Raw genomic sequence first — 8,954 nt, forward strand, 5'->3', positions numbered from 1 at the left:
TCAGACGCTTTTAATTTAGATTTTTGGGTCATTTTACTGAACTTTATTTTTTTGGGATTTTAATATGCTCTCTGCTGACATTGGGCATCGGCCTTGGCAGATGTCGTTTATGGCATTGAATTGTTTCTGCCATGACTAGTGGCAGCAGCTTCAGCACTAGGTGGAAGTGGATCTTGATCTTTCCCTATTTCACCCTCCACATTTTTGTTCTCCATTTTTTAATGTGTGGAATTACTGTATAAGCCAGTAATATTATTATATCAAAAGCAATGGCCTACTGTACTGTACAACTATATACTGTTGGTCACTATAATGCTGCACTGTACTACTATATATACTGCTCACAAAAATGCAGCACAGATATGGAATGGGTACCTGCAGTGACACGGAGCTACAAGATACAGCAATGGCCTACTGTACTGTACAACTATATACTGTTGGTCACCAAAATGCTGCACTGTACTACTATATATACTGCTCACAAAAATACAGCACAGATATGGATTGGATACTTGCAGTGACACAGAGCTGCAAGATACAGAAATGACCTACTGTACTGTACAACTATATACTGTTGGTCTCCAAAATGCTGCACTGTACTACTATATATACTGCTCACAAAAATACAGCACAGATATGGATTGGATACTTGCAGTGACACGGAGCTGCGATATACAGCAATGGCCTACTGTACTGTACAACTATATGTATATACAACTATATACTGTTGGTCACCAAAATGCTGCACTGTACTACTATATATACTGCTCACACAAATGCAGCACAGATATGGAATGCATACTTGCAATGACACAGAGCGGCAAGATACAGAAATGACCTACTGTACTGTAAAAACTATATACTGTTGGTCACCAAAATGCTGCACTGTACTACTATATAAACTGCTCACTAAAATACAGCACAGATATGGAATGGATACTTGCAGTGACACGGAGCTGCAAGATACAGCAATGGCCTACTGTACTGTACAACTATATACTGTTGGTCACCAAAATGCTGCACTGTACTACTATATATACTGCTCCCAAAAATGCAGCACAGACATGGAATGGATACTTGCAGTGACACAGAGCTGCAAGATACAGCAATGGCCTACTGTACTGTACAACTATATACTGTTGGTCACCAAAATGCAGCACACTGAGCACAGATATTTGCAGCACACTGAGCACAGATATGGAGCTTTTCAGGCAGAGAACGTAGATATTTGCAGCACACTGAGCACAGATATTTGCAGCACACTGAGCACAGATATTTGCAGCACACTGAGCACAGATATGGAGCTTATCAGGCCGAGAACGTAGCCAAGTCCTCTCCGTTCAATCTCCAATGCACGAGTGAAAATGGCGGCGATGCGTGGCTCTTTATATAGAATACGAATCTCGCGAGAATCCGACAGCGGGATGATGACGTTTGGCAGCGTTTGGGTTAACCGAGCAAGGCGGGAAGATCCGAGGCTGCCTCGGACCCGTGTAAAATAGGTGAAGTTCTGTTTGGAGCTCGACGAACCGAACCCGCTCATCTCTACTGTTCACATAGTCATGTGAATAGGCTGCACAAGCAGATTTAAATTAAATGTGTCATGCCTATATTCTCTTTGCTTCTGCAGCTGTAATTGCATATGAAATTGTATGAAATGGTATTATATTGTATCATTTCATATGCAGATACAGCCTTGGTTGCATACAGAATATAGGAATGCCTCACATAATTATAATCAGCATAAGCTACTTGTGCAGCCTATTCTCATTATTTTTATGAATAAGACACATTTATTAGAAAAAATTGCACGTAAAGATGCTCGACGTCATTGAGTCACACCCTGGCATGGCATGACTACAATGGATGTTTAACATGCAGAGAGGCTAGATGTAATTAGAAACATCTGTATTCTCTTCTGGAACACAGTATATTCATCACCACTTGCAATTTAACACATTCGCATGGAAAAAAAACTTTGCTTAAAAAAAAAGAGAGGAAACTGTTTTTTTAAAAGTGGAAGATGCTTATCTTTTTAGAGAGTTCCAACATGTTTAGTCAGATAGAATTCATCAAGGGTGTCTATTTGACAAAATGCATTGAGACTTCCCAGACTGCACCTCTCTAAAAAGATAAGCATCTTCCAGTTAAAAAAAAACAAAAACAGTTTTCCTCTTCTTTTTTTTAAACAGAGGGTTTTTTTGGGGGTTTTTCTGCCTTTGTTGCTATTAAAATTTAATTGACTTTTAATTAACTTTAAAAGTGTCACCTTTTATTTATTTGTTTGTCTAGGAATATCCATTTTTTTATGTGATTCATTTATTCTGTGCAATTTTATAAATTTTATGTAATATAGTTTTATTTGCTATACATGTATGTCTAAATAAATTAATCTTGTACTTTTTATCTAAATTGTCTGTCAGAATTTTATAGAAATTGAGACAGTTAAGGTCGCTTTTATACTCTATCCAGGCTCTGCGCTACCCGCTCAGCAAAGGGATGCAGAGCAGGTAGGTGCCAGGTTGGAGAGGTGCTCTACCTGCTCTGCATCCCTGTACTGTGCCTCCCTGTCCCCCCCTGCTCCTGCCTGCCACATTATATGACAGGCAGCAGCAGCACCGTAAGCTTGGAGTTTCCTCTCCTCCTCTACTGTGACAGCAGATCTGGGTTGTTCCGGACTGCAAAGCGGGCATGGCTACACAGGAATGGGGGTGGAGCTACATGGGACCAGACTGTTGCTGCTACTGATGCTTCTAAGGAGGAGGATGTGCTGAAGAGATGGACTGCCAAACTGTGTGGTAAGTGAAGGGAAAGAGAGTGAGTGAGAGAAACAGTGTGTGTGTGTGTGTGTGTGTGTGTGTGTGTGTGTGTGTGTGTGTATGTATGTATGTATGTGTGTGTAGGCATGTGTGTATAATGCCCATTTCTGTTGGCATTACATATAAGTTGCACTACTACAATGGGCATTACATATAAGTGCCACTGCTGCTATGGGCATTACATATAAGTGGCACTACTACTATGGGCATAATGTAAAAGTGGCGCTACTACTATGGGCATTATATATAAGTGGCACTGCTACTCTGGTAATTACATATAAGTGACGCTACTACTATGGGCATTACATATAAGTGGCACTACTACTATGGGCATTATGTAAAAGCAGCACTACTACTATGGGTATTATGTAAAAATGTCACTACTTCTATTGGCATTACATATAAGCACCACTACTTCAACGGGCATTACGTAAAAGCGGTACTGCTACTATGGACATTACGTATAAGTGGCACTACTACTATGGGCATTACGTAAAAGCGGCACTTCTACTATGGGCATTACATATAAGCAGCACTATTACTATGTGCATTACATAAAAATGGCACTGCTACTATGGTCATTACATAAAAACTACGCTAGTACTACGATCATAACATATATGGGGTGCTACTACTGTGGACATTATGTGTTTAAATGGCACTACTACCATGGGAATTACATATAAGGGGCGCTACTACTATGGGCATTATGTGTAAGGGATGCTAATACTATGGGTGTTACGTACATGTGGCTCTACTACAGTGAGCATTACGTATAAGGAGCGCTACTACTATGGGCATTACATATAAGGGGCACTTCTACTATGGGCATTACGTATACAGGGCGCTACTACTATGGGCATTATGTGTATAAGTGGCACTGCAACTTGCTGTGTAATGTAAATACGATTGTGCTACTCTGTGCCATAAATAGAAATGGGGGTACTATTGTATGGCCACGCTCATTCCTTGTGAGACCACACCTCTTTTTTTGGTGCACACTGTACCTATTTAAAGTATGGGAGGGTGCAAATTTCTAGTTTGCAGGAGGGAGCCGAACACCCTAGTACCGGCCCTGACTCTATTCTTTGTTTTATTATTTTTAAAATAAGGTGCATCAACACCACCTGAACCTTTTAGGGTTGAGCTGACACCCAGTTGACTGAACCTGACATAATTGTGTGATAAAGACTGTGGCACTGTTTGGGGGTGTTAAATTGCCATTTTCTAAGAGTGTCAGGAAAAATGCAGGTGTTCCCAAGCGTTTTCAGGGAGGGTGTGTGATTTCAACTCCGACCCTATCTGCCTGATTCTATCGCACTGTAGGAGTAAGACCTGGGCTATGCACAGACTGGAAAAATCATTCAATGGTGAGTAAGTTGCGAACGGATTTGCAGCTGACCGGCATTTGCAAAGCTTTTCGCATGGCATACGCAGACTTGTACAATGTGGTTTTTCACTTTGTATGGCGACTGTCTGATCGCAAACCTCTGCAAATTCGCAGAGGAGCGATCAGGTCTGAATTAGGCCCCAAGTACTGTTAAGAATAAGAATTAAAGCATGGTATCCTGTTCCAAAGTTTTGGGTTTATTAGACTTGTCTTCAGAGATCAGCAAAAGATGTAAATTTAACAAGCGTACCATTATTCAGTCACTTAGTGTGGTTCAGAAGCTGGTCTCCTGCATGCTCTGTTGGAGTGCATGCAGGACTTTTGGGTATCTCCTGCCTACGCCCCTGCAAGTTTAATTACCCATTGCTCTGGCAGTACCAAAATGGAGCACAGTTATTGATCACCACTGTCAGGATCCAGCGAGTTGATCCTCCAGGTATGCAAATCTGAGAATTGCCATGACACTTTCTGGTTACTTCAGCACATGTGCTTAATCAACACGGTTACTGCCACCTGCTGAAGTGACTTTTGAGACAACACCCAGGGCAAGCTTCAGCTCTCACCTGAGCACTCAATTATTTTTTACTAGGAATATAGGTAATATGGGCCACGTGAGGTCTTGGGAAAGAAAACGCAGAACCAAAACTAGATTTAAGCATTTAATTCAAGAATATCTTCAAAGCTTATAGTTACAAAAATGTTACAAGATTATAATAGTTTTTAAACGGTTACACAAGTAATAACAATTTCATAAAACAAGTGAATGGGAATAAAACAATATTCATATCACCTAGAAAGGGTTGAACACTAGCGGAAGTGAAGTCTCCTCCTGAGGCTTCTTTTCATCATGATCATATTGATCCCTTCATGACAATGAACACTATCTGTCGAGTTTTTCTCATATTTAAACCCACTGCACTTCACTCTCAGACCCCATCCTTGTAAGTATTCTAACCCTCTCAAAACCTGAATGGATGTAGTGTAAGTTTATGCAATGGGGTCCATGGGTCACTCAAGCAGGGGCAGATTCTCTAATCTATATTACTGTTTGAAGCTTGAAGATCTGGAATACCAAGCAGTGCTATGTAGGTGTTATGGGCCTACCAAGGAAGGCTTGGACTAAATGCTTTCACCAAGTAATCTTCTTTTCCCTACCTCAAAGGAGATTTGACACCTCCCGTGAGCAGGGTGTCTTCTCTGGACTGTATTGTAAAAAGCTGTCCCAACACCTGGCCTTTGATCAACAACTCCACATAGAACACAGGGTCATTAGCATTTGGTCTCTGGAGTTCTGGTGTGTATGACTACATCCCAGCAAAGTAATTCACTTTCAAACATTTGTCATCCTAAGACATTTTCCTCTATACAATATACATTGATACATCACCCAGTGTGAATAATATTCTTTTTTAATCATGCCCATTCCGATATAAAATTGGGCATTCACTACAACCACCACCACTGTAATATAAAGGGTTTTTTTTAAACGGTTTAGAGAAATGAAGGGCACTATACAGTTTCAAGTACATTTCAATTATTACAGATGTCTATACTCTTCTAATAAACAATAAGCTATAACTTAAATATTACTGTATATGTTGAATGTCAGGATTCAGCAGCCATTGCTTTTACCTGCCATCTGGTCACAGTTGCTGAAGACTGTCCTCTGGCATCTTGGCTCCCGGATGTGGCATCCTCTGCAGGCTGGGGTTGCTTCAGTATCATCTTCTTGGTGCTCTATGTGCCCTTCCCCTTGCCATCTCCATGCCTGGCTCCCTGCTGGCTCCAACCAATGGGTGCCACCATCTTGGTGCCTTCTGGGACTCAGAAGGTGCTAGAGCAACATTTGTCATCAAGTGTCCTGTGGCTCAGTTACCATTTCTCCCGGTGTATCTGCAATTACCCTGCAACAGCTCAGAGTCCCAGCAATTGTAGCTGATTCTATACTAAGCTATTCTGGTACCAACATGGATCAGGCATTACCAAGCTATTCTGGTTCCAGCTCGGATCCTTCATTACCAAGCTATTCCAGTTACAGCCTGGATCTTGCATTACCAAGCTATTCTGGTTCCAGTCTAGATCCTACATCACCAAGCTATTTTGGTCCCAGCTCGATCCTGTATACTAAGCCATTCTGGTCCCAGACTGGTTCCTGTAAATGAAGCCATTCCAGTACCAGTCCAGATCCTGTATATTAAGTTATTATGATTACAGTCTGACATAATAGAAGCTCTAGCCAATCTCAATCAGATTCTTCAGTAGACCTTGTCTGCTCCAGCTGTGTGCTTAATATCACGACAGTACCATAATCTTCTTGTGAACCAGTGTCTACCTGTGAGTCAGCATCAACCAATCCTGATTACGTTCTTGTCTCTACCAGTTGTCTGCTGAAGTTCTAATATTCTATGAGGAGGAATTACCTATGCTCACCCAGCTTCCTACATGCAAGTCCCACATCCAAAACAGACTCTAGATCTTTCCAGACTAAACAAGTTACTGAAAACCTGACATTAAGTTTGTAGCAGACAGAATACTGTACATTCAAAAAAGTAGAAAACCCCAAATGATTTGTTTGTAATTATGGGGGTAATTCCAAGTTGATCGCAGCAGGATTTTTGTTAGCAGTTGGGCAAAACCAAGTGCACTGCAGGGGAGGCAGATTTAACATGTGCAGAGAGAGTTAGATTTGGGTGTGGTATGGTGCACATACAGGCATTTGTCCACCTCAACATCACAGCCTTACTCTCTTTATCACTATTTTACAGCAAATACCACTGAGAGATATAAAATAATAGAGTTTTATGGTAGGCATTCAACTAGAGTGAGTTCACCTTTATGGCATACAATAGATGGGCAAATGCAAAAATATTTACCACTCTGGATACCAAATGTAGATTCTGTCAGATTACATTGGACAAATAATCAGCCATGCACACCACGTTCATTACATGTGTGAGCAGGTATGCATTCCTCTGAATGCTCTATGGCAAATGCACTGGCAATGAGATATTTCAAAATTGCATTGGACATCTTTTCAAAGGCTACCCTTGTAACATTATTGTGGATAACTTCCTGATTTGAGGTTGCACCATGGAAGAACACGACATGCATTTCTGCAAGTTCCTCCAAATAATATGTGAAATCAATATGCAGTTAAACTCTGACAAGTGACATTTCAAAGTCACTAAGGTCCCATATGTTGGCCATCTTATAACTTCAGAGGAGGTTAGGCCTGATTCTACCAAGAAACTGGCTATTCAACACATGCCTACCGCCACATATAAGTTGAATCTGCAGTACTTCTTAGGTATGACCAAGTACCTTTCAAAATTTCTGCCATACTACAGTGAGAAACATAGGGCCTAATTCAGGCCTGATTGCAACAGCAAATTTGTTCTCTAATGGGCAAAACCATGTGCACTGCAGGTGGTGCAGATATAACATGTGCAGAGAGAGTTAGATTTGGGTAGTGTGTGTTCAAATGGAAATCTGAATAGCAGTGTAAAAATAAAGCAGCCAGTATTTACCCTGCACAGAAACAAAATAACCCACCCAAATCTAACTCTTTCTGCACATTATATCTGCCTCCCCTGCAGTGCACATGGTTTTGCCCAACTGCAACCAAAAATCCTGCTGCGATCAACTTGGAATTACCCCCTATATCAGGAAGATAACAAATGCATGTATGAAACCTCTCAATACTGTCATTTATCACTTGGTATAATGCTATATTACAGCTTATGGTATATGTTTGCATAAGAACATGTCATTAAAGTTCATTAGTGGCTAAAATGCCTTCTGTCTCAGTGTGCCATAGCCGACTGTTCATATCCCCGGTCTGGTGGTGCTTGTGTCCAGGTGCTGTGGCAGGTCCATTGTGGGTGGGCAGTTGGTAACTCCTGCTTCAGTATGTATTCCACATGGGTGCTCCCTACATTTGGCCCCTGCTGCAACTCTACCCCTGGTACAAACAAGAGCCCATAGTTCTCATAAGGACACTTGCACCACTCTGGCAATTAAAAGGGCCAGTTACCACAAAATGTGACCTCACCTTATGGAGAAAATTTCAAGTTCCCACCATATAAAAGGGAGGCTACCCAGTGACAGAGTACAGGCTCATATACCATACTCCAGCATCTAAGATTTTGAGGTTTCCAGTGCATATCCATGGTTATTTACTGTATGTTACCTGAATTTTAGTTCTTCTATTTTTTTCCTATCACTACCTGCTGGATTCCTTGAACTATGTGTGTTCCTGTACTTGAGTTTCTCATCTGGTGCCAACCCAGTCTGATGGCTATGTTTAGCACACCCCATCCCTTGGTGTACATCAGTTCCATCTCCAGTGTCAAACTCCGGACTTTTAAAACCACTTACTTACCTATGCGATGTCCGTCCTGGCTGGTGCAGAGGTCCGTTGTGCTGCCTCCACACACCGGCTCAAGAGGTCTGCCATCGCTGATCCCACATGAAGTCTCCTGCAGTGGCCGCAGCCTCTGTGTATACTACATCATAGCACTGTGTTCCATTGTTTCAGTGTTCATACTCAATTGTGCTTACTTCCTGGGCTTTGGCCCTAGTCAGAGTTTCCCTCCAAGTCCAGATATGGGCGCTGCCATCTTGGATTTCATTAGCTGATCCTCCATTGCCCAATCCTGGAGCTCCTTTCATCAGCTGATTGCAGCATCCAATGACCCTACACTCTAAGATATAAAAGGAAACTTCCTGGGACTACCAATTCACAA

This window comes from Pseudophryne corroboree, chromosome 2 (assembly GCF_028390025.1).
Source record: "Pseudophryne corroboree isolate aPseCor3 chromosome 2, aPseCor3.hap2, whole genome shotgun sequence".
Taxonomy (NCBI): Eukaryota; Metazoa; Chordata; class Amphibia; order Anura; family Myobatrachidae; genus Pseudophryne; species Pseudophryne corroboree.